Source organism: Chenopodium album, chromosome 3 (genome assembly GCF_948465745.1).
Source record: "Chenopodium album chromosome 3, dcCheAlbu1.1, whole genome shotgun sequence".
NCBI classification, from domain to species: domain Eukaryota; kingdom Viridiplantae; phylum Streptophyta; class Magnoliopsida; order Caryophyllales; family Amaranthaceae; genus Chenopodium; species Chenopodium album.
Window position 1 is genome coordinate 25,596,676 of NC_137836.1, and position 26,640 is coordinate 25,623,315.

The 26,640-nt window shown below is 40.9% G+C and overlaps 2 non-coding genes across 2 annotated transcripts; both read left to right on the forward strand.

The window, feature by feature from the left end:
• The first annotated feature begins 7,793 nt into the window (after window positions 1–7,793).
• LOC145625751 (small nucleolar RNA R71) lies at window positions 7,794–7,900 on the forward strand. The gene has a single exon (XR_014110656.1). It is a non-coding gene; the product is annotated as a small nucleolar RNA R71 (small nucleolar RNA).
• Window positions 7,901–10,457: 2,557 nt separating this feature from the next.
• LOC145625771 (small nucleolar RNA R71) lies at window positions 10,458–10,564 on the forward strand. The gene has a single exon (XR_014110675.1). It is a non-coding gene; the product is annotated as a small nucleolar RNA R71 (small nucleolar RNA).
• Window positions 10,565–26,640: the final 16,076 nt, after the last annotated feature.

Here is a 26,640-nt window from a genome sequence, read left to right on the forward strand (position 1 = left end):
ATTGTCACAATAGAGGGCTATTGGACCCTTTATGGAGGGTACAACATCAAGCTCACCAATGAACTTACGAATCCAAACAGCCTCCTTAGCCGCTTCAACAGCTAAGTACTCGGCTTCAGTTGTAGAATCTGCAGTTGTACTCTGCTTGGCACTCTTCCAACTAAACGCTCCTCCATTTAGAAAGAACACATATCTAGATTGCGATTTGAAATCGTCTCTGTCTGTCTGGAAGCTTGCGTCGTTATAACCTTCAACAACTAATTCTTCTGAACCACCATATACCAGGAATTTATCCTTGTTCCTTTTCAGATACTTTAGGATATTCTTCGCCGCAGTCCAATGCGCTTATCCTGGATCTGATTGGTAACGGATCGTAGCACTCAAGGCATACGATACATCTGGCCTAGTACATATCGTGGCATACATGATTGATCCAATAAGCGAAGCATATGGAATCAGATTCATTCTTTCCCGCTAATCAGGTGTCTGTGGACACTACTTCTTGCTTAGGGTTATGCCATGTGACATTGGCAAGTGACCTCTCTTGGCCCTTTCCATGCCAAATCGAGCAAGTAACTTATCAATATAAGTACTTTGACTTAATCCAATCATCCTTTATGATCTATCCCTATAGATCTTGATGCCTAGTATGTACGGAGCGTCTCCTAAGTCTTTCATTGAGAAACATTTTTCAAGTCAGGCCTTTACATAATCTAACAACGAAATGCTTTTTCCAATGAGCAATATGTCATCGACATATAAGACTAAGAAGGCGATGTCACTCCCACTGACCTTCTTGTAAACACAAGATTCATCTAGATTCTTGATAAAACCAAACTTACCGATGGCTTCATCGAATCGCAGATTCCAACTTCTGCTAGCTTGCTTTAGTCCATAAATGGACTTCTTAAGCTTACAAACCTTCTCAGCATTGTTTTTGTCGACAAAACCTTCAGGCTGTGTCATGTACACAGTTTCTTCCAAAATACCATTTAAAAAGGCAGTTTTGACAACCATCTGTTGTATTTCATAGTTATAATATGAAGCAATCGCTAGGAGGATCCGAACGGATTTAAGCATTACGACTGGTGAAAAGGTTTCATCGTAATCAATACTATGAACTTGTCTATAACCTTTTACAACCAATCTAGCTTTGTAAATGAATACATTTCCATCTTTGTCGGTTTTCATCTTGAAATTCCACTTACATCCGATAGGTGTATAACCTTCGGGTAAGTCAACCAAGTCCTAGACTTGATTTTCAAACATGGAATCCATTTCAGATCTCATGGCCTCATGCCATTTAGCAGAGTCGGTGCTTGCCATCGCTTGCTTGTAGGTTGTCGGTTCATCTCCATCCATAATCAGGAGTCCTATGATATCTCGGTTAATACTAAACCAAGATATCTATCAGGTTGAGATCTCGGCCTCTGAAACCTACGTAGGGTAATGGATTGAGCATTTGCATTGTCGATTTGACTTTGCACATTTTGACCATTTTGACTTGCATCAACAGATGTTGTTTGAGCACTTTGACTGTCATTCTGATTTTGTTGCTCATCCTCACGAACTTCGTCAAGTTCGATTTGCCTCCCACTTGTCATTTTGGAAAGGTGTTCCTTCTCCAAAAAGGCACCATCGCGAGCAACAAACACTTTGTTCTCCGATTTGTTGTAGAAGTAATACCCTTTGGTTTCTTTTGGGTAGCCCACAAAGTAAACCTTGTCAGATTTAGGATGAAGTTTGTCAGAAATCAATTTCTTGACATATGCTTCGCATCCCCATATCTTTAGAAAAGACAACCTAGGAGGTTTCTTTGTCCATAATTCATATGGAGTCTTTTCTACATCTTTTGATGGTGCACGGTTCAGTGTTAGTGCCACAATTAGAAGTGCGTGTCCCAAGAAAGAGATAGGAAGATCACTAAGACCCATTGTTGATCGTACCATGTCCAACAAGGTTCGATTTCTCCTTTCGGATACTCCGTTCCATTGAGGAGTTCCTGGAGGTGTCAATTCTGAAAGTATACCTTTTTCTTTCAGATGGTCATCGAATTCTTGGCTCAAGTATTCACTACCTCGATCCGATCGAAGGGCTTTGATTTTCTTGCCAAGGTGATTTCCAACTTCACTCTGAAATTCTTTGAACTTTTCAAACGATTCAGATTTATGTGACATTAGGTAGACATAACCATATCTACTATAGTCATCTGTGAAGGTGATAAAATATCGGTGTCCATTTCTTGTGGTTGAGCTCATTGGTCCACATACATCAGTGTGTATTAGACCTAATAAGTCTTTTGCCCTTTTTCCTAGCTTGGAGAATGGCTGCTTAATCATCTTTCCTAATAAACATCCCTCGCAATTCTCAAACGATTCTAAATCGAAAGAGTCAAGAACTTCTTCTTGTAGAAGTCTCTTGATGCGTTTGATGTTAATGTGGCCAAGACAACAATGCCACAAGTAAGTTTAGTTTAACTCCATGGTCTTAGCTCTTTTGGTATTATCATAAAAAATTTTGTCTAAACACAGAAAAGGTGTAATTTCCATAAATATAAACAAGACATTTAAACAAAAGGTCTTGTGATCAAGGTTTAAAATGACGTCCAACATCGCAAGATCAAAGTGTGGCAGATAAAACTTAACAATTTTTAGACAAAATACATGAGATTACAAGCTTTCTTTGGATAGACTTTCCTCATCTTCCACTTGTGTACTCATGACCACTTGAAAATATCGCTCATTTCGTTCCTGAAATAAGAGCATAAAATGAGTCAATTTTCCGGTATCTAATACCTTATAAATTTCTTATTTTCAAGTGTGTGGATGATACCTGAGATTGAGGTTATATTTCCTCTTGCCTCATCTTCCAGATACTTGATACATTCTCTTTTGTAGTGGCCTTGCTTACTACAATAGAAGCAGCGCATCTTTGCCCTGTTTTTGAACTCCTTTTTCTTGAGCCTCAGAGAAAACGTAGCTGCCTTGCAAGAATAGGTTTTCTGGAGCTCTTGGGCAACTTCCATGTAGGACAGTTTGTTCCGATTATTGGTAAGTCGCATCTTAATTGCAACATACCCCGAGTGGAGTGAGCTTAGAAGCATATGAGCCGCTTGCTCATCCTCCACCGGTTTACCAATCAGTTCCAGATGGTTAAATAACCTTGTTATCTTTTGCACATGGGCTTGAAGTGGCATCCCAGGTCTAAGTCTTGTACTATAGACCCTAGCCCATACTTCTTGCCTTTCTTTGCTAAGACATCCATCTTGCGGTGGCTTGATCCTCATGTTAGACAATGACTTAGTCACTTCTTCCACGAGTCCATCATAGTTGAAGACATGATTCTACATTTGAAAGAATTTTGAAATGAAAAACCATTCATGAAATTTAAATAAGATTGAATTCATGCATTTTAATCAAACTTATTTAAAACGACTTATTCACACATTTAAAGTTGTCCCCAATTTGGTGAGAATAAGTCGATTCCAAGATCCGAAGAAACAAAGAGTGGTTAAGCATGATTTGGCTTTTCTTAACACTCAATCTCCTAAGCTAAGCAGCGCTTTGCTAATGGCTCCAAGCCACTCTTGGTTGAATAAATCGTCGCATCTAATTCTCTCTCAACAATTTATTCACTTTGCCACGACATGTTAGGACTCCATCACTCATATCGTTGAGTACAACCAAAACCAACTTGCATACCTGGTATGCCTTACTTCCTAGGAGAGGTAGTGATGCCTCTCTTTGGCGTAGCCCACCACTACCCTCGTTCGGCCGGTAAGTGTTGTTTTTGGAATATAATGACAAGTTTTTACTCAATATTTAGGGACCTAGGGTTTCTATGTTGGTTGATTTAAGTGAATTTAATTAATCATCACAACATTTGAAATCCTAAACATGCATCTAACATATATAATTCAAATACATAAACATATATATATATATATATATATATATATATATATATATATATATATCGAAAAACATAAATATAGATGCATTTGGCAACTAGCATGACCCTTTGAGATCTTCAAATCTTCAAAAGGTCTTCATTTGCAACTTCATGGCTACGTCTTCCAAGAAACTCCATCTTCAAGACTTGACCATAATTAAATGCAACTACTAGTATCTACGATTAGGAGTAATCTAAATATTAAGGAACAAAAATACTCAACGGTACGCAGACCGTATTTTGATTTACAAAAATACATCACGGATCGCAGTCCGTATTTTCTATCCTAATCGGGCCCCACTAGTTGTCATTTCATAAAACCTGTGAGAGAATATACATTCCATTCATCCATTCACTATTTGTGAATGGCCCATGCATTTTACAACGATAAACAAGTAACAATGCAAAATCACGCGTGAACTAGTAACTAATCTAGGTGGTTAATCCAATTAACACGCCTAATTAAAACTAGTCAAAAATGTTTTAACCGGTTATGTAAATAAGCGCAATTTAACATTTGAAGCTCCCACTAAATTCCGCATCCAACTTAATTAATCCAATTAATTAAGCCGGTAATTCCAAAAATTTGTCAAAATAAATTTTGCCAATGCCGCTCAAAACCGAGGCCTAGCCTCCAAAATTTATTAAAATAATTAAAAAAAATTAGATCAATAAAATAATTAAAACGACAATTATTAAGCAAAAATACGTAGTCCAAAATGTCTAAGTGCCTAGCACTAAGACACGGAATGCTCACATTTCGCACAACCGTTAGATGCTCAATGAACGTGGGAGTGGGCCCGATGTCGCTAAGCGTTACACCGCCCACATCAGCGAACTTTCACACATAAAAAACGTGGCCCTTGATGGCCCATGTTGAACGAATTCATTGCACTACATTGCTTCGCAAGCAACGTCTACACATACCCCTAATTGCACGATGCATGCACCAAGTCCCAAACGATGCACCATGTGCTCGTGTCCCACATACCCGCGCCACACAAGCCCCAAGTACACGCAATACAGCACACACGCACGCACGCACATTGCAGCGTGCTGCTGTTGTGCTGCGTCGCTTGTGCTGCTGCTGCTTGCGGCCGTGCGCACCAGCCACGCAATGGTTGCACGCACAGGGCATGGCAGCCACATGCGGGCTGCTATGTAGCCCGACTAGCCAAGGGCGCTCATGCCTTGTTTTGCGTGCCATTAGCCTCGGGATTTGATCCCAAAATTTTGCGTGACTTTTGCAAATAATTCTAAATAAATTTTAGAACTAATTTAATGAGAAAAATTAAAAAATTTAAACAAGTCTAACTTAAATAAAAAAAATTTAAAGTGCATGTAACCAAAATAATTCCCAAGAACCATTCTTTAATTAAATTGGTTTAACTTGGTGTAACAAAAATAATAGGGCAAATACTCACTATTAATTTAATTAATTTAAATTAACTTTGAGTTTTTGATAAAATAAGAGAAAGTTGGAAAAATGAACATAAATTCAATAAATATTCCAACTTTAATACTTGTGGATCCTTGAAAATTATATCTTATGAAGATAAACAATTTTTTTATCACAAAGTTTCAAACTTTATGATTTCAAATTTTCAATCAACTAGAAAATGATTAAATCAATAAAGTTTAACAAAAATTCATGGAATTTAGTAATATAAAATTTCAATCACTGAACATAATTAAAGATTGAATCTTTAATACTTGGAAGCCTCAAAGAACAACAATTTCACACTTAATGCAATTAGTTTGCAATTATGTGAAAAAATAAAACAAAGCATTCAAGCACAAATTACTAAGTAACCATGCCTAAAGAGGTTTAAAAATGCATATAAAATATGTATTGAACCAATTACATAACTACCATAAATATGCAATTAATTTTCAGAGTTAGAAAGACTTAAAATTTTTCGTAAAAACGAAAAAACCCTCGAAAATAGTATTTCTGGTCGTTTTTTGGCTAAAAACCGCCCCCTGGAAGAATAAAACCAATTCCTAAACACATACTCCACCCAAAATTCACTATTTTTGGGTCGAAATTCTGGGTTCAGGGCTGAAGGTAGCTTAAATACGAGGTTAAAATAGATAATACGAGATACTAATCTAATTAACAACTTAAACCAGAAAAATTAAGCCATAAAAATCACCTTGAAAAATATTATGATTTTTAAAAAAAACGAGCGTGGTTCCGATATCGCTGTTGGGCTTTGGTAAGTCCAACTTACCGCGGAAACGACCCCGACCCAAAGAACCACTCGCAATTAATAAAACCATAAAGCATAACAAATAAACATAAAAGGATAAAATCGGAATTTACCTTTGGCGCATGCTTCGCCCGACCTAATGGGCTCTTACTTGAAAGCTTTAGCTCCGAAAATACCGAGATTCCAACGTTATCCACCCACAAAGGACTAACACCGACTTTTTCGGTCCGCTACCTTGGAGTTAGCAAGGTCCGACCAAAACCCGAGTGATTAAATGAGTTCAAAGGTTTTCACAATGGTGATGCCTTTTTCAACTCTCACTCAAGTGATTTTACCAATACCCCAACTTGGGTATTTATAGGGAAAACAAGAGAGTGAAAAAGCTCTCCCATTAATGTGGGAGAATTTGATTTTTCCATTTTCTTTTAAAGGTAAAATAAAATAAATAATCAAACTAGTAATAAATCAACAAGTGGCAAGCTTATGAGAGAGGTTAGGTGAGGACCATTTGGAGGAGGGAGGGGGGGGAGGACCAAACTTGCTCCCCACTCCCTCTCCAAAAACGGCCAACTTAACCCTCAAGCTTCCTCTTACAATGCGCCACATGACACCACACTTGGGCACCCAAGCACCCAAGGTGGGCTGCCATGTGCGGCTGCCAGCAGGCCCAACACAAGCGTGCGGGCTACTAGGCGCTGCTGGCCAGCAAGCCCAGCACGGCTTGTGCAGGCTGCTCGTGCACTCGGCAAGCAAGTCGCGCATCAAGGATATGGGCTGCTGCTGAGTGCCGATGCTCCTTGCGCGCGTTGGCCAGCGATGCTAGCATTGGTGCGCTAGCACGCACCAGCCAGCCTAGGCTCAGCTTGGTTCGCATGCTAGCCACCATGCTATACCAAATGCCCCTAGCACTCGGTTTGCTCGGGGCATTCCAATGCTAGGGGTATTTTGGTCTTGTTGATTTATTATTTTCGTGTCTCGTTTTTTTATTATTTTGACTCGACTTCCGACGCTCGGTTTTGACGCTCTAAGCTCGAATTTCTGACGTCTAAATATTTAATACTCGGGCGACGGATTAATTTCTTCCGAATTAATTCGTCGAGTCGGTTCGTATATTTGCTAGGGTGTGACCCGAAGGGTTCAGTCAAGATTAAGCTGTAATATTAATTATACATTAATATTACTGATCGGAAGCGGCCTCCACCCAGGCATTTCGATCACTTGACCTTGCTGGATATATTAGCTTTTTAATGATTCTAAACCCGCTATCAGAATAATACACTTGTTTGAAGGACACCATTCCTTTCAATAAGGTGTTCGTTCCTCAATTTTGACAAGAGAACTTGCACTTGCACTCACACTCGTGTTCAATTTAGCAAGCCCTTTTGTTAGTTGATCAATTTGATGTTGCAATTTATCAACTTTATCCAATTCGTAAATACCACCTTTCTTTGAAGCAATTCTTCTTCCCCCCCCCCCCCCCAAGAGTAGTTCTTTGCTACCTCTTCTATTGTTGCTTCAAATTGATTTTGAGGGATTTTGGTTAATTGACCACCCGCCCCCGCATCCAAGTTGGCTCTTGACATGGGCTCCAATCTGTCGTAGAAAAACCGCATGAGCAACCCTTGATTGTACACATGGTGAGGACATGCTTGCACCAACTCTTTGAATCTCTCCTAAGCTTCACCAAAAGTTTCATCGGCTTCTTGCTCAAATGATGCGATTTTCCTTCTCATTTCGGCGGTCTTCTCCTTGGAGATAAATCGCTTCAAGAATGCCTTTACCACCTCTCTCCATGTTGTGAGAGAGTTAGTCTTTACTTGCTTTAGCCATTTCTTTGCCATTCCTTATCTTTTTCCACAGTTCTACCCTCATTCTATTTTTCCTTTTAAGTTTTAGCAATGAAACAATTACTTCGTACATCGAACGGGCCAAAAGGCTAGTTATATTATGAAACTAGACATTACAACAAATCTAATAATATATTGTATAATAACATTTATTTATTTTTTATAGGTGAAAAAATTAAGTCAACCATGGTATGTGAATAATGTAATTGTTAAAGTGATGCATTTAAAAAAAAATGGAGGGAGTACATAATATGTGATCATTTTGTAAATATTCATCAAAATATTATATTTATCAATATATTGGCAACATAAGATTCAAACACAGTAGAGTTACTTGAGCAGTACATCAAAACGAGGTTCCTCTTCCATAATCAACTGTATAACCTTCCCTACCACCAAAGTGTCTCTGATGAGGGTCATTTATGGCGCTCAAAAGAATAAGATTTAGGTCATTTTTCTATATTTTCATATAATTTTCTTAGTTTTCCATTTTAATAACTCATTTTGGGTTTTGATTAGTTTTTATTAGTTTTTCATGATTTTAGTCCTTAATTTATGGTTTTAGTTTTATTTCTTTTATTTTTACTTTATTTATTTCCATTTTATTTATTTTATTTTATTTGTCTCCTTTTTCGGTTGTTCGTGTAGGTGATTGCTCGGGACAAGACTCGATTCAATTCAAGCTTGATGTCCAAACCACTCCTTTAATTGCAATCACCAACAACAACAACAGCTACTACTTAGCAAACTACGCCATCACATCACCAATTCAACGCAGCAGCATAGGTAGCCGCGGGCGCGGGCTCGATTGCACCAAAACATCCAAAACAGGCAGTAAGTCACCGCGGTCTGGCCGCGGGCGCGACCCTTTCGTGCCCTGTTCCCGCCAGCAGCTCCTCTGTTCCAGCCGTTTCCCCTGCTCCTGCATTTAACTCACTTCGCACCTCCTTTCTACCACCAATTCAATCAACCAAACCAGCCACCAATTTCCTCCAATAACAACCGCACAAATGCGCCACCTTCTATCTCCGCAAACCGCAACAAATTGCACCTCCTTCACCACCGCAACTAGCAGCCCCTGCCCTAGCCGCAACAAGCCAGCCACCACCGCACTCAAAGCCTTCAATCGCACCTCACACAATCACACAAACAAGGCTCAAATCGAACCAAAATCAACGGTGGTGATTATGATGATCATTGGTGATGTTTTGATGAAATGCGAATCATGGGATAATTTCCCAATTATAGCTGTCGTTTTGGAAGTCCACTGACTTCTTGATTTCGGTTTTTTTATACATTCTTTTAATTTTCTTTTTATTTTTCCCTTTTATTTTCTATATTTCTTTTTACTTTCTTTTTCTTTTGTTATTTATTTTATTTTCATTTCTTTTTCTTTTGTTTTCTTTTCTCTTTTATTTTCTTTTAACCTTGGAATTATATATACCCATTTTTGGGTTAGAGAGAAAAGGAGAGTAGAATTAGAATTAGAGAATTAGAATTAGACCACATATTTCTTAGCTTAGTGGAGAGCTTCTCTCTGTAGATAGTAGATTTTAGAGAGAGAAAGTGAGGAATTTTAATGGTTATTTGAGTGGTTGAATATTTAAGATGACAATTGTATTGAAAATCTCCATTATCAATCAATGAAGCTTTCTCACTCTCTCTCCTCTTTATTGCTTTATTCAATTTCATGTTTGTTTGAATTGATTTTGATGTTTGATGCTTGATTAGTGTAGTTGTTTTCCATATTTTGTGAATTCTTGGTTTCTTTAGTTGATTGTTACTAGATGATGATATTTGAGTAGTTGTTGGCTAGGAATTGGGTGAAACTTGTATGATTGATTAATTGTGATTAATTTGGGAATTGTGTTGATTAATTGTTGAGATTAAAGTTATTAATGATGGTTTGCATGTGTGTAATTCGATTAGGCCTTGAGAATTATGCTAGATTGCATTGTAATTGCTAATGACACGAACAATTGATTTAGGAATTGCAATTATCGATTGGTTTTGATTGTGATTCTCTTAGTTTGTTATTCATAGTGAACCCTAGCTTAACAATTAGGAGATAGCTCTTTAATTCTAATTGATTGCTCTTATTAGTCTTCACAACCTTTGATTGACTTGATCTTTCCAAGTTGTTGCAATTCACATAATTACTTGTTGATCCCCGTTCCCAGTGTTTTATTTCCTTGGTTACTTGTTTTGTTAGTTGTTAGTATTCTCTCTTACCTTCGTCTTCGACCTAGCTTAGGCGCATAATTGAAAGTGCTTGAACATTACCGTTCCTTTGGGTTCAACCCTTGACTTGTCTCTATACTCGTATTAGGGTTTGTTAAGTGTTTATAAAGTTAGTTTGACCGAGGGAAGATTAGATAACGACCTAGTTTTCCATTCATCAGTCTCCAATCTGTCGTAGAAAAACCGCATGAGCAACCCTTGATTGTACACATGGTGAGGACATGCTTGCACCAACTCTTTGAATCTCTCCCAAGCTTCACCAAAAGTTTCATGGGCTTCTTGCTCAAATGATGCGATTTTCCTTCTCATTTCGGCGGTCTTCTCCTCGGAGATAAATCGCTTCAAGAACGCCTTTACCACCTCTCTCCATGTTGTGAGAGAGTTAGTCTTTACTTGCTTTAGCCATTTCTTTGCTCTTCTGGTGAGAGATTTCCAGAAGAGATGCAAACAAATGTAGTCTTGGCTCACTTTATTGGTTTGCATCATCGCGCACAACTCAAGGAATCGGTCCAAATGTTCAATAAGGTCCTCACTTGAACTTCCGGAAAATTGCTCCGATTGGACCATTCTAGTATATTGGGGATGGATTGAGAAGTTGGTTTCCGTGACGGGTAGCAAAATCCCTCCTGTGAGCTCATAATCCTCCGGATATCCAAAATCACGAAACAAAACATCATCTTCTTGTCCCACCATTGATCCGCTTTGCGAACTTGAAGAGTAAGAATCACTCTCACTATCAACTATAGCACCAAAACCTCTTCCCTCTTCTTGATAAAGCCTACGGACTTGTCTCAAAGTTCGGTCGATCTCATGGTCAATTTGATGTGAGGGTGGTCCTTGAGACCTCTTAAGCATTCACCAATTCTAAGCAAACAATTAGCAATGAAATGGATGATAAAACAAACAAAACAGAAGGAAAAGCAAGTAAAATGACTCTAACAAAAGCAAAAGCAGACGCTAAACAAGCCGCTTCCTGGCAACGGCGCCAAAATATGATCGAGGGTTAGATAGGTCGTAAAACTACTACCCTAATCAAATTAATCATTTATAATACCTAAACTTACACCAAAATAGTTAGTGGCAAGTAAAGGGTCGAACCACTAAGGAAGCTCACTAATTCAACATCAATTTTCACTAATGCAAGAGTAAAAAGGGGATCATTTTTGTTAGTTTTTGAATAAAGAGCACTAAAACTACAAATAAGCAAAGAAAATGATAATTAAAATCAAGAGAGAACAAATCTAGGGATATGGGGTGTCAAATATGATTAGAAAGAGGGGAATAATAATGACTATCATGAAGAACATGCCAAAGAACACAAGATTCTACCTAAACAATTCATTCTCATGCAATAGTCTAGGCAAATCAATGAAAAAGGTCTATACTAATAAGGATCATTCTCATGCATCCTATTAGTTACAATCAAATCAAGAGAATAAAGAAGCACAATCCATAAAGCTCCACTTTAATAACTCATTCTCATGCAATCATTAAAATAGAGATGATCTTAATCTAGTTCAAATCACTTTCATGCATTTAAACTAGAAAACATCAAATAAAGTGCTACAATAATCTCAAGCTATCAAAAATCATATCTTTCATCAATTTATGGCATGAGTTCTGTTTTGGGTGTTTTTTGGATTTCCTAGGATACTGGTCACGCTCTTCTGACAACGAGACGGTCCTACCTGCAAAACAACGAATATTCCGATCAACGGAATATTCGCCTCCGACGATCAAGTCAGTGATCAGAACGGAAAAGCCTAGAGAGAGAAAGTAGAGAGAAGTTGGAGCTATTTAATGCTCTATTGTTTGTAAATGTCTTAATCCCCCTCCCATCATAAATGATTGGGGTATTTATAGGGGTGGGACTCGTGCCCCTCTCTAGGGTTTATACCCTAGATTTGCGTGACGTGATTGGCTGCGCAATCAGTGAATGCCACGTGCTAGTCTGGGGGCGCCGTTTTGCGGCTTTCATTGATATCTCTCGGGATTTGGGCCCTGACGTTGTTAGGGTTTTCTGGCGTGTTGATTATTAAGGGAACAAATGCCTTTAACACATGACATCTTCTCATGACGACACGTGTCACCCTCTGACTGGGCCACGTGTCGCAACGAGACTGGCCTGCGGCCTTAAGGGCTTTGAATTACGTGGCATCTTCCCGTGGTGACACGTGTCACCCTATAACTGGGCCACGTGTCACTATGGGATTGGTCCACGTATACGGGGTATTTTTACCCACAACATTTGCCCCTCAGAGGGGGTGGCTCGTACGCTTACAGGCCGACTCCTCTAACCTCAAATAGCCTTGGTGCGTACAAGTGTATTATGGTTTTGTCAGATTTCTGTCCGCCTGACAATTTTAGAGCGAACGCCTGTCTATACAAATGGCGCGGACGAAGGTAGGCCATCTTGCTTTTGGGAGGTGCGACCGTCTTGCCATTGCGGAGATAGCTTTAGCTCTGTCAACTTCCCTTTGGACGCGTCGTTTATTAGGTCATCTTCTTTTCCGCCTAATTTAACGGAGTTTCTCCTTGTCCCTCCAAATTCTAGGTCACATTTTCAAATTGTAACCGTTCAACTGTGTTAGGCGGGAAAGATGAATTTACTATCTTACCCTCATAAATTTTCCCTATATATACAAGGGGTTTGACTTCACTTTGGCACTTTGGAACTTTACTTTTTCTAGAGAGAATTCAGAGCTTCTAGAGAGAGAAAGTGTGTTTTCCTTTGAATCTTCAAGAGCTCCGTCGTGCGTTTGAGTTTTCCGGGAACATTTGTTGAGTTTTCCGATCAATCTTCAAGGCTTCCAAGTTTTCAACATTTGTTGAGGTAGGCCGCCTGTTTTCTTTTCCTTGCATTTTTATTTCTTTGTTTATTTAAAAGCTGGCTCAACACTCGGCTTCGTCCGTTTCTCCTCATGAGGCCGGCCGTTCGCCTGGGACTGAGGAGTCTAGAGTGGACGGAGACGAGTTGTCTCCTTCATGGAGTGGGTCCATTTCTAGTGCGTACCAACTCACATCCACCCATTCTTCTCTGTCCCTGCAGTCGAACATGGCACGGACGATGCAAACGCACGATCGTCATGCGGCCAGAAATCCAGACGAAAGTCTGGTAAATCCTAGGCCTCCCTATGACCCCAATAATGCTGACTTAGAGACCCCTTCTACCACTCTTACGACCGCTTCCACGGGCACTTACTGCTCGGCCGTGGAAGTAACTTCCTCGTTCGAGGAGCGCCAAAGAGCTCAAGGCGCTTCTATTGCGGGGGGAACGTCCGGGCGAACTCCGGGGTTGAGGTTCCCCCAATATGCCAGCTCGGTCATGGATGGGGCCGAGTTGCTACTCTGTGAAGGGCCTCCTTCTTCTTCTCGGGCGGACGCTGATACGTCCGTCCCCACTCCCTCAGAACTCTATCTCCGATATGGCAGGTCGGACAGACCAAGAACGGGGGTTTCAATTAACGAACCGTCCGACCTGCCCCCTCGCAGAGCACCTCCTACGGGAAGTCAGGTGGCCGGTGCCAAAGATAAAGGCAAAAGGCCGCTTGAAGATATTGTCTCTCCCGGAGGCGGCCGTAGTTCTAGGAGCCGCAGCTCAGCGGAGGCAGCCGATCTGGACAGAGTGCTGTCTTCCGAGTTTGGGAGCGTTCCTCGGCGAGATGAGGATGAGATTGAGAATGCAGCCTAGGGCAACGCGGCGGCCGCTGAGGGTAAAGAGGTGAACGAGGAGGATGTTGCCAATATTGACAACTTCAAGGATCCGTTCGCCTGTACGGTGGGTAGCACAGCCTTGGGCTACCTGAACTACAAATTTGAGGAATACAAGGCATTCCTCCACCTTGGGGAGGGATTTGAGATCCAGCCTCCAAGGAAGTCCCGCGCTTTGGCCGCTTGGGAAGAAGAGAGGCCGCGCCAAAGATCCTTTAGCGTCTACAGGGCGGCCTTAGACGTTGGACTGCGCTTCCCCCTCCATCCTTTCGTCCGCACAATCTTGGACGAGTATGACATAGACCTCTTCTAGCTGATGCCAAACAGCTGGTTGAATATTTTTGGGTACTTAGTGACGTGCATCTGCAAAGGCTTCAAGCCGGACTTCGCAGTTTTCTGTGAGATGCACTCACTGACTAAGCTGGACGCGGATACGAACGACTGGTTCATCTTGAGCACCACTAGAGACTACATGATGGTGGTGGACCGCGTCTCTAAGTGGCGTGACTGGAAGCACCGATTCTACCGCATCAAAACCAAGGATGTTGAATTCAACTTGCGGATGAATCGGTTCAATGCTGAGCCAATTCAACTTGGACGCGGGGACCTCAAGCCTGATAAGCCACCCGTCCACCCCAGCCAGGAGTACCAGCTTGAATATTTCAAAGTCAAGCGGGTGAAAAGGAACGGCAAAACTGAGCGCGTTCCAAGTAACTGGGTCCCTTTATCCAGCTGGCTGCGAGATCCCACATTTATGTCCGCCTATGGCCTGTACAAGAACCTGCCCCAAGGTGGACGCATGGACACATATTCTTACACATACACAGATTATTTGAACTTGAAGAATTTTCTAACACTTTTTCCTTTTCTCTTTCAGTTGAGGCATACAAGATGCTTGACCCAGAGCAGAAAGGGGAGGTCAACATGACCGAGATTGACTTGGCTCGGTACAAGGCTCGCCAGAAGCTGTACGAGCAATCTAAAGGAGTAAGTAAACCCATCTTAATTTCTTCTTTTTGTCCGTGTATGCATTACGGAACAGATCTTCTTCCTAACTTGGCACGGCCTACCAATTATATTATCTTGCTCTCTTTTTACTAACTTTTGCCTCTACAGCTGGCCACTCCAACCCCTCGGTCCAAACGGAAGCAGTCGTCCCCTTCGTCCAAGACGGACCAGGACGGCAAGACGTCCAAACAAAGGAAGACGGTCGCGTCCAAGACCACTTCCACTTCTGCGGCTAAGACGACGTCGCGGACTGCCTCTAAGCAGTCCAAAGGAGAACAACCGCGGCTGAGCGATAGCGGGGCCTCCAAGTTCATATATCCGACCGCCATGCCAGGTCATGTTAGGTCCGAGAAATCGGACGATAGGGGTAAGTCGACCTCGGCAAAACCGGCCGGGCCTGAATTGACTCCGCCCGTTCAAAGAGTCAAGGAAGCTGATTGGCTGGAGGTCACTCAGTCGGCCGGCGACCAGCCTGGCCAGATGGGAGAAGAGGGTGACGAGCCTGCGCCGCCTCCGCCCTTCACTTTCAACCTTCCTACCCCTCCAAGCTTCTTTGACGGTCAGTCCAAGTAACTTTGGATTTTTTTTTATTTTGTTTCTTCTCTTTTTTACTGAGCTTACATTAAACTCTTTGCGTCCGCATACATATATTGCAGTGGAGATACACATGAAGACGCCCGGCCAGTCCCTTACTGGGGTTGACAGAAAGGCTATGCGGGAAGCCATGGCCCGGGCCGTCCCTGCTGAGCAGCGAGATAAGCTGCGGGGAATACATGAGGGCTTCCTCGGCCCCATGATCAATTGCAGCGCTGAGGTAACTTTTCCCCTCAAATGCACTTAGTCAATATTTCACTCTTACTTTGCTAACACATTTACCCTGTACACAGCTCTTCCTGCGGCTAAATGCCTTCTTGGAATGGAAGGACAAGGAGAATGAGCGGCTGAAGTATGCCTAGGCCCAGATTCAGAAGACCCAGGATGCCATTACTAGGGAAGCAGCCATCCAGCGCCGGTATTTTGATCCGTGCCATTTATGGTGCCTTTAGGCTATGTTTTCTTTATATTTATATGCTCCTTTGTAGTCGTTTATGTCGTGTTTTTAGAGAATAATGCTCGATTCGCGTGTTTTTGTGTTAGTTTAGAGAAATGCATGCTTTTAATGGCTTTCTTATCATTTTATTCATTTCTCGGCTATTTCTCTTGCTTCTCCGTTTCTTTGTCTAGTTTTGTAGGTACGTCGCGAGCTATATGCATGGGAATTGAAAATAGCACCCACTAGGATCAATATGCACTTTTCGGAATTGAATTTGAGTTTGAAACAAAGGAAAACGAAGGATTGCAAAGTATCAAATAGAACCTTTGTGCATTGTTTTAGTCATATCTCAAGTTCTACAGATCGGATTAGGGTGATACAAGTTGGGTTGGAAACTAGACTTGAAGAGATTTCCAATGATAGGTTGCACGCCTTCATACGATTCTTAGATCGGAAGTTACAGCCTTTTGAAGTTGGCCTTGGAAAACTGCCGCGGGCGCGGGCTACAGTACCCGTGGGCGCGGGGTTGCTGCAGCTCCAAAACTGCCGTATTTCGGAAGTAAGCACCCGCGGTTGTCCCGAGGGCTCCCCGAGGGCGCGGGCTTGGGCCGCGGGTGCGGGCTTGGGCCGCGGGCACGGCTATCGGGGTGTTTGTTCCCCTCGGCGGGCGCGGCCGATTTCTCCGCGGGCGCGGGTTTCTGGGTCTTTTACGATTTTAAGCTTCTTTTCTCCTTTTGTTTATATAGTTTTTTAGTTTCCTTTATTATTTATTCATGTAATTCTTTAGTTTTAGAATAGTTTTCTCTCTCTTAGGTTGAGAGCTTCTCTCTCTAGATTAGGCTAGATTTGGAGTAGTTTTAGAGAGAGAAAGTGAGGAATTTCAATGGTGATTAAGAGATTGAAGATGCAAGTGTGACAATTGTGTTGGATATCTTCTTAATTATCAATGAGAATTTCTAAACTCTATCTCATTCAATTGCTTTGTTTAATTTGATGTTTGTTTGGTTTGATTTTGATATTTGATGTTTGATTAGAGTAATTGTTCTTGATATTTTGTTGATTCTTGTTTTCCATAGTTGTTAGTTGATAGATGATGATTCACGAATAGTTGTTTGGCTAGGAATTGGGTGAAACTTGTATGATTGATTAATTGTGATTAATTTGGGAATTGTGTTGATTGATTGTTGAGATTAAAGTGATTAGTGAAGGTTTGCATGTGTGTAGTTCAATTTGGCCTTGAGAATTATGCTAGGTTGCATTGTAATTGCTAATGACATGAACAATTGATTTAGGAATTGCAATTATCAATTGGTTTTGATTGTGATTCTCTTAGTTTGTTATTCATAGTGAACCCTAGCTTAACAATTAGGAGATAGCTCTTTGATTCCTATTGATTGATCTTATCATTTAGTCCTCACAACCTTTGATTGGCATGCTCTTCCCAAGTTGTTGCAATTGACATGATTACTTGTTGATCCCCGTTCCTAGTGTTTTATTTCCTTGGTTACTTGTTTTGTTAGTTGTTAGTATTCTCTCTTACCTTCGTCTTCGACCTAGCTTAGGCGCATAATTGAAAGTGCTTGAACATTACCGTTCCTTTGGGTTCGACCCTTGACTTGCCTCTATACTCGTATTTAGGTTTGTTAAGTGTTTATAAATTTAGTTTGACCGAGGGAAGATTAGATAACGACCTAGTTTTCCACTCGTCAAAATGGCGCCGTTGCCGGGGAACGGTGTCTTTGTTTGAGTGTTTTTGATTGCTTGAGTCTAGGTCTTTGTGTATATTTTTACTTTTATTTGATTTTTGTTTGTTTTGTGAAAAAAAAAATGGCATGTCTATCATTTCCTCAATATAGCAATGAGCCTTTTTGTGAATATTTCATTAGACTTGAGGGATTTTTGGACTATAATTGTTGTAATATTTGGGAGGCTTGTGTGATTTTTTATTTTGGTTTGAATGAGCAAACTAGGGATGAAGTTGAATGTATGCATAATGGTGAATTTAGAGCATTGTCAATTGATGATGCTTGGGATTTTTATGTTTGGTTTTCTAGGGATGTTTATGATAGGGGTAATCATGAGTCTAATATTGATATGCAATGTCTTGATTCTTCTAATATTAGCATGAATTCCCATGATTTGTCACATGAGCCCTTAAGTGAACCTAGAACACATGATTTCAACTTTATTTCTCCTTTTGTTCATGATAATGAAGTGCAAGCTCAAGTTGATGCTTATGGTGTGTTTCAATATTATTCATTATTTACCATGCCTTCTTGTGATGTGCTTCATTCCCTTAATGATGAATCTCATGTTATAAATTGTGCCCCCACTCTTCAATGTGATGTATATGCTCATGATCTTAATGTTGATTCTTCCAATATTGGTTGTACTTCTTCTTCTCTTGTTGAGCCTCAACCTTCTACATCTTTTGAACTCTTGTTGATACATTTGAGTCTCAAATTAGGCGCATTGAGCTTGATAATGAGTTTGGGCCTAATAAGGAGATGATTCTTAATTCTATGAGAGGTCAATTAGAGATAATGAAAAAGAATGAGGAGCGTATTGAGGAGGAAAAGAGAAGAGGAGAAGAGTTAGAAATCCAATTGTCATCCTTGATGCTTGTTTGTGATAAATCCCAATTTAATGTGTGTGTTGAGGATGATGATGATGATTTTGAGCAACCAAGAGAGTGTGAGGATCCCATTGGTGAGCATTTGAGTGATGGTGAAGGAGTTGAGAATGAAGAGAGTGTTGATATTGAAATTTCTAACTCTCTTTCCCATCTTGATGAGTCTCATGTGCATGTTTGTGACTCTTCTATCCATGAGTATTTCGACTCGATTGAGGTTATGACCAATGCATTCTTTAAGAGTCAAAAGAAAACCCATAGCCTTTTAAATGAGTTCATTGATGATGCTTCATGGGAGAGAGATGATTTTGAGTTATATTTGCATCCATTCATGCACGGTTTTGAGGACTTAGGTTTTGAGTTTGTGGAAGGAAAGGTTGTTTATTGTGGTGCAAAGACGGATGAGGTTGATTCCTTTGGAGTTTTTGAGCTTGAGGGAGATGTCGATTGTGAGAGAACTTCATTTGAGGACTCTATGATTGATTTTCATGCCCTCATTGGCGATGTGATACCTTGTGTTGAGGGAGTCGCAAACCCTTTGCCTATTTCTCATACCACTTTTTCTCAAAGGTTTGACCACATCCCCTATTGCCCTATTTTTCTCCCTTCCTTTGTTGATAAGCCTATTGGGGACTCCCTTGTCTATGATGATCTTAATTTCCCTCATTCGTCTATTGTTGAGGAAAAGGGTGATGTTGCCACCCAAAAATATTTTAGTGAGGAGGATTTGCCTTTTTCTTTTTCTTTCCATTCTTTTATTCCCCCTTCTTTTTCTTCTTCTTCTTATTTTCTTGTTTTTCCTTTTGATCCTTCTTCTTCTTTCTTTTGGCACCTCCCTTCTCACTTGCGTGCAATGATCTTGTTGCACGTTTTTCTTCCGTCATTTGCCTACCTTCTATCATATGAAATGTGTAGTAGTGCATTTGACAAGCTCTTGCGATCGTTGCAATATTATTTTACTAGAGCGGTCAAGCTTGGATCTTAAGCAAGCCTTTCTCGGGAAGTAACCCGTGTTTTAGAATAGATTTTCTTTTGTTTTTAGAATAGATTTTCTCTCATTGAAATTTTTGTGTGCCTTTTGCTAGGTACATGAGTTGATATACTTCGGTGCTTCGATTTGGATCAAGAATCGAGGAAGTTTGACTCCTATTTTTGCTAGCATATGGAAACAAGGTTTAATTCTTGAGAAATTAGCTTTGAAAGGTTAAATTGGGTCATTTGCGGGTATTTACACCCACCTAATATCCGGTAATATCCTTCCTTGCTCTTTCTCTAGTGGATGATGACTTGTTGGACATATGTTAGTTTGTTGGATTGATCTCCTTGTTTTCCCCTCCCATGGATTATATGATTTATGTTTGAGTGTAATGTCTTATTCAAGTTTGGGGGAGCGTATTCTATCATGTTTGGTGGGATGTTGATTCATGTATGCTATGCACCTTTGTATATGCTTTTCCATGTTCTTATATTTTGAAAAACTCCAAAAAGATTTTTGTTTCTATCAAGGAAAATTTGCAATGTGTTTTGTTTTGTTCTTGCTTTGGACATAATAACATTTGGACATGTATAATTGAATGCTTTTCTTCCTAAATGGTAGTGGTGTGCACGGTTTGAGATTACGTTTGGTTGATTCTAGGATAAAGCATGCTAAGGTAGTTGTCTAGAACTAGGGGGATCATGAAGCCGGATTCTACTTATTTGTGGCATGTTTGGTAGTTGCTCCCTATCTTCGATTTGACAACCTTAGTGTGTTTTTGCTACAACCATGTGAGATTTATATTTGTTCAAGCTTTCATCATATTCTTGCATGAGCGGCATGGGTCCTTGACTTTGCAAGCCTAATCTATAAAGCTTGATGTATGATTCTTAAACCCGAGACCGAGCTATCTAGGGAGGACAAAGGCACCTTTTTCGGGGTAGTATTTTTCATTTTTAGGTTAGTTTGATTCATATTTGTTTTTGGGTTTCCATTTGCCATCTTGCAACCATTTGAGCCTATTTCCTTCTTTTCAAGCCACATCGTTAGATCTTTGGCCTTTTGTTTCATTTACTTTCTTTTCTTGTTTTTGTGAAGCAAATTGATCATATTTGATGGAGTTTGTGGTGGTAAAGTTGGATGTTTGGTTTTTATGAGTGCAAGATTGTGTTAAGTTTTCTTTGTGAATAATGGCAAGTGTATATGAGTAAAAGCCGTCCTACTTCTTAAAAGGCATGGACAAATAATTGCAATTTTGAAAAAGCCGTCCGAATTTAGAAAAAGGCAAGGACAAAGCAAGTCATTAAAAAAACACAAAAAAATTGAAAAAAAAAGTAAAAAATTCAAAAATATTTTGATGTATTCTTTTCTCCTTCTAAGCATTGAGGACAATGCTTCATTTAAGCTTGGGGGAGAAGCGTTTACACTTTTTGTATATATTTCTTGTGAGTATAGCTTCAAATAAGGTTGGGGGTGTTGCTTTTGTTTGGTGATTTCTTGATCGTGTTGTTAAGGATTGATCACCCTTTTGCTTCACTTTTTAGGAAAACCGCCAAATTTTTAAAAATTTTAGCCTACATTCACCCTTTATGCCTTACGTTACAACCTTGGGGAAAGACCTTTCGACCTAGAAAGTTGAGTCACTATTCGGGGGAGGGAATCATGGGTCATTGCCTAAGGAAAGGGGATGCGAAGTCAAGATGTCGAGTAGCCCAAAAATTTGATCTTTTTCCGGTTCCTTCGCGGAATCTATGGGAAGATATGAGATTAGTAGGGGGAACGCGGTAAGACCGTTTGGGATGAAAGTGGAGTGTGATAACTAGTTCCTATGCTTAGCATTTTTATGTTTCAATCAACCTTAGGTATCTTATAGCGTTTACTCCCTTACTTGTTTAGAAAGATTTGCATTCATTATGCTTGTACATTTGCAAAAGTCCTTTCATGAACATTTGTTTGCTTTTCTTGTATTTTGTTTTCTTTTTTATGCTTTGCCTTGTTTGTATTATTATGAGAGTTATGGGTAAACTCTTAGCATACCCTTACGAGAGCATCACTCGTCCTCTAGGGCGATCTAGGGGTTTAAATGGCTTGTCTTTAGTTGCTAAAATTGACCGTGATTCCTACGAAAGTGAGTTAGTGTATATTCCCATCTTCTCTAGTTTTCTCGTTTCTTTCTTTGCTTGAATAATGTCATCATTTTTCCCTTGGGTTGGATTTTGTTTTGCTCGAGGACGAGCAAAAGTATAGCTTGGGGGAATTTGATCCGTGCCATTTATGGCGCCTTTAAGCTATGTTTTCTTTATATTTCTATGCTCCTTTGTAGTCGTTTATGTCGTGTTTTTAGAGAATAATGCTCGATTAGCGTGTTTTTGTGTTAGTTTAGAGAAATGCATGCTTTTAATGGCTTTCTTATCATTTTATTCATTTCTCGGCTATTTCTCTTGCTTCTTCATTTCTTTGTCTTGTTTTGTAGGTATGTCGCGAGCTATATGCATGGGAATTGAAAATAGCACCCACTAGGATCAATATGCACTTTTCGGAATTGAATTTGAGTTTGAAACAAAGGAAAACGAAGGATTGCAAAGTATCAAATAGGACCTTTGTGCATTGTTTTAGTCATATCTCAAGTTCTACAGATTGGATTAGGGTGATTCAAGTTGGGTTGGAAACAAGACTTGAAGAACTTTCCAATGATAGGTTTCACGCCTTCATACGATTCTTAGATCGAAAGTTACAGCCTTCTGAAGTTGTCCTTGGAAAACTGCCGCGGGCGCGGGCTACAGTACCCGCGGGCGCGGGGTTGCTGCAGCTCCAAAACTGTCGTATTTCGGCAGTAAGCACCCGCGGTTTTCCCGAGGGCGCGAGTTTCTGGGTATTTTACGATTTTAAGCTTCTTTTCTCCTTTTGTTTATATAGTTTTTTGGTTTCCTTTATTCTTCATTCATGTAATTCTTTAGTTTTAGAATAGTTTTCTCTCTCTTAGGTTGAGAGCTTCTTTCTCTAGATTAGGCTAGATTAGGAGTAGTTTTAGAGAGAGAAATTGAGGAATTTCAATGGTGATTGAGAGATTGAAGATGCAAGTGTGACAATTGTGTTGGAGATCTTCTTAATTATCAATGAGCATTTCTAAACTCTATCTCATTCAATTGCTTTGTTTAATTTGATGTTTGTTTGGTTTGATTTTGATATTTGATGTTTGATTAGAGTAATTGTTCTTGATATTTTGTTGATTCTTGTTTTCCATAGTTGTTAGTTGATAGATGATGATTCTTGAATAGTTATTTGGCTAGGAATTGGGTGAAACTTGTATGATTGATTAATTGTGATTAATTTGGGAATTGTGTTGATTGATTGTTGAGATTAAAGTGATTAGTGAAGGTTTGCATGTGTGTAATTCAATTTGGCCTTGAGAATTATGCTAGATTGCATTGTAATTGCTAATGACATGAACAATTGATTTAGGAATTGCAATTATCAATTGGTTTTGATTGTGATTCTCTTAGTTTGTTATTCATAGTGAACCCTAGCTTAACAATTAGGAGATAGCTCTTTGATTCCTATTGATTGCTCTTATCATTTAGTCCTCACAACCTTTGATTGGCATGCTCTTCCCAAGTTGTTGCAATTGACATGATTACTTGTTGATCCCCGTTCCTAGTGTTTTATTTCCTTGGTTACTTGTTTTGTTAGTTGTTAGTATTCTCTCTTACCTTCGTCTTCGACCTAGCTTAGGCGCATAATTGAAAGTGCTTGAACATTACCGTTCCTTTGGGTTCGACCCTTGACTTGCCTCTATACTCGTATTTAGGTTTGTTAAGTGTTTATAAATTTAGTTTGACCGAGGGAAGATTAGATAACGACCTAGTTTTCCACTCGTCATATTTCGAAACCCAAATCAACGCGCTGTCCGACAAGGCGACGCGGCAGGCGGAAGATTTGGTGAAGCTGGGCGAGGCCCTTCAGCAAGAGTCCGTGGCCTGAGATTCCATGAGACAGGAGAGGGATCAGGCCCTGCTGGACGGCCAGCGATGGAGGGGAGGGTTCGAGGCCTCCGAGAAGCTTCAAAGTGATGTGGACTTGGCCCGAAAGCACTTGAAGGATGCCTTGGATGAGGCGGACGCCCTGAGAGCCGAGGTGGAAAGTTTAAAGAAGTCCGTTGAGGACTTAACTCTCCAATTGCAAACACCTGGGGCTCCCAGTGCGGACGAGGTGGTCCGCATTGAGCAGAATGCTGAGGACAGGCTGAAGAGCCACTTTTTTGAGGCTTTTAAGCTTATGGTGGACGAGGGAGAGGCGGCCTTTTATCAGGAACGCTTCACCAAGCGTCTTAACTTTGTCTGCCTCAGAGAAGAGGCTAAGAAGGTCGGGCAACCTTCACCTGAGCTAGACGTCACGCCAACTACCTCAGAGGAGGAGGAAATCGAAGAAGTGGCGGCCAGCAAAGATGGTGAGGCTGAGAGCAAGGGGACGCCTGCTGAAGACGCGTCTCCTGCCGCCGCTCAGGAGCCTGGCCCAGGTCAGAGGCCAGCTTCTACTCCGGCTGCCCCGTGATTTCAGCCTTTTTCTGCCTTTGTCAATTATTTTATTTTTGTTTTGTGTCTGCCGCCTTTTTGTGCGGTTTTATGTAAAGCACTTTGCCGCCCTTTGAGCGGTCTTTTATAAATTCAGCTTTTCAGATTTTGCTTCAAATTTTACACTTATGTTTTTTCATTTTCGTACGCGTACTTTTTCACATTTTTGTATCTTCGTACAATTGGGGGGTATGCCCCTTTATTCGGCGTTCGCCTAGTCCATACTTTGGGTGGTTTGATTGACTTGGTAGAATTTATACCTTAGGTGGTATGACATCTACCAAGTTAATCAAATCATAATAATGATTGCCCTTGGACTAGGTGGTACGCCGAATCAACACATTAATTGGCCGTTCAATTGCCTTTATGTGAGTTTGTCCGTTGAAACTATCGCTCGGACGCACTCAGAAAATTCCAAGTATTATCTCAACTTAAAATTTTCATGTTCGGCTGGGCTGGAATGCCTAGGTATGCCCTTGCCCCATTATATGGGTTTCACAAGGTACCTTACCTTTTCCGTCCGCCTTAATTAAGGGCGGACGCATTCATATGACTTGGGATCAAGTTGCCCATTCTTATTTTATTTAATTTACTTTTGTTCTGCGACCGAGTTGCTATGTTGCAAGCAACCTACTTGCAAATTTCACGCGGCCTATCCGTATAAGTTATGACTGTTCAAATAAGCATAAATTAAATGGAAAAATAATTATAACAATGTTTGAGTTTTCATTAATTTGTCAAAATTACATTGTTGTGGCCGTACGGCTTACATTGTTCGGTCAACAGACCTAGCTGTATACACAGCTTTTGGCTAAGTACTTAAACATAATATCTCTTCAGATTGTCAGTGTTCCATGTACGCGGGATGGGTCGGCCGTTCATGGCTTCAAGACGGTAAGTCCCATCTCGGACCTCTTCCCTGACTCGATACGGCCCTTCCCAATTTGGGGTCAGCTTCCCATCCTCATTTTCTCGTCCCACAGCCTCCATATTCCTTAGGACCAGATCTCCCAACTTTATCGGTCGCTTTGACACTCGGCGATTGTACACCCTTGTCATCCGTAGACGATAGATTTCGTGTCTAAGTGCCGCGTTGCCCCTAACTTCAGGAAGGAAATCTAGGGCGGTCTTCATGGCTTCCCAATTGGCCGCTTCATCATATAGCATCACCCTAAGGGTGGGCTCATACAGTTCAATTGGAAGGACTGCCTCGGCACCATAGACTAAGAAGAATGGAGTTTCTCCTGTGGAACTCTTGGCCGTGGTTCGTATGGACCACAGCACATTGACTAACTCATCAGCCCATATGCCGCCTGCTCTTTCAAGCTTGCGCTTAATTCCATTGGAGATCAATTTGTTGTATGCCTCTACTTGACCATTTGCTTGTGGACGGCCGACTGAAGCAAAGCAGTGAGCTATGCCTTGGTCTTCCAACCATTCTTTGAGTTGAGGCGTTTCGAACTGGGGTCCGTTGTCAAACACCATAGACTAAGGAACGACAAAGCGTGTAATGATACTCTTCCATATGAAAGCGGAAACATGCGTCCATTTGACGCCCCGGACGGCCTTGGCCTCTACCCATTTTGTGAAGTAGTCTACTGCTACAAACACATACCGCCTCTGGCCGGACGCTGGTGTGTACGGTCCTAAAATGTCCATCCCCCATTTGGCAAAGGGGAGCGGACTACTGATGGCCGAAAGACTGTTGGCGGGTCGGTGAATTAATGTTGCGAACCTCTGGCACTTGTCACACTTTTTTACCATTTCCATTGCGTCCAACTTTAAGCTCGGCCAGTAGTAACCCAAGCGGGCAGCCTTTTCATCCAAAGCTCGTCCTCCAATGTGAGAACAACACTGCCCCTGGTGAAGATCATCCAAGACATCATGCCCTCTCTCAGGAGTGATGCATTTCAGGTACGACTTTACAAATGCCTTTTTGAACAACTCTCCTTGCTTAATTTCAAACCAGGCCGCTCTCTTTTTCATCAGCCAGCTCTCTTTAGGATCGGCCGGGAGTAATCCATCCTTTAGGTAAGATATGATCCCGTCCATCCAAGTGGAGCTTCTATCAATGGCGTGTACTGGTTCAGCGTCAATACTCCTCTTTTCTTTTACTTCCCAAAACACTGACCTGGGAGTATCACATAATGCTGAGGATGCTGACTTAGAGAGGGCGTCCGCCTGATGATTGGACGAACGAGGGACCTGCTGTAGAGTAAAATGATCTAGGCTCTTAGCCTCCTCTTTTACAATCTTCAAGTACTTTATCATGGCCGACTCCCTCGCCTCGAAGTCTCCATTCACCTGGCCGACTACAAGTAGGGAGTCCGAGCATACATCAATTTTTGTCGCTCCTGCCGCCTTACACATTCTTAGGCCGGCCAAGAGGGCTTCGTACTCGGCCTCATTATTAGAGGCTTGAAACTGAAATCTCAGGGCGTACTCAAACTTATCTCC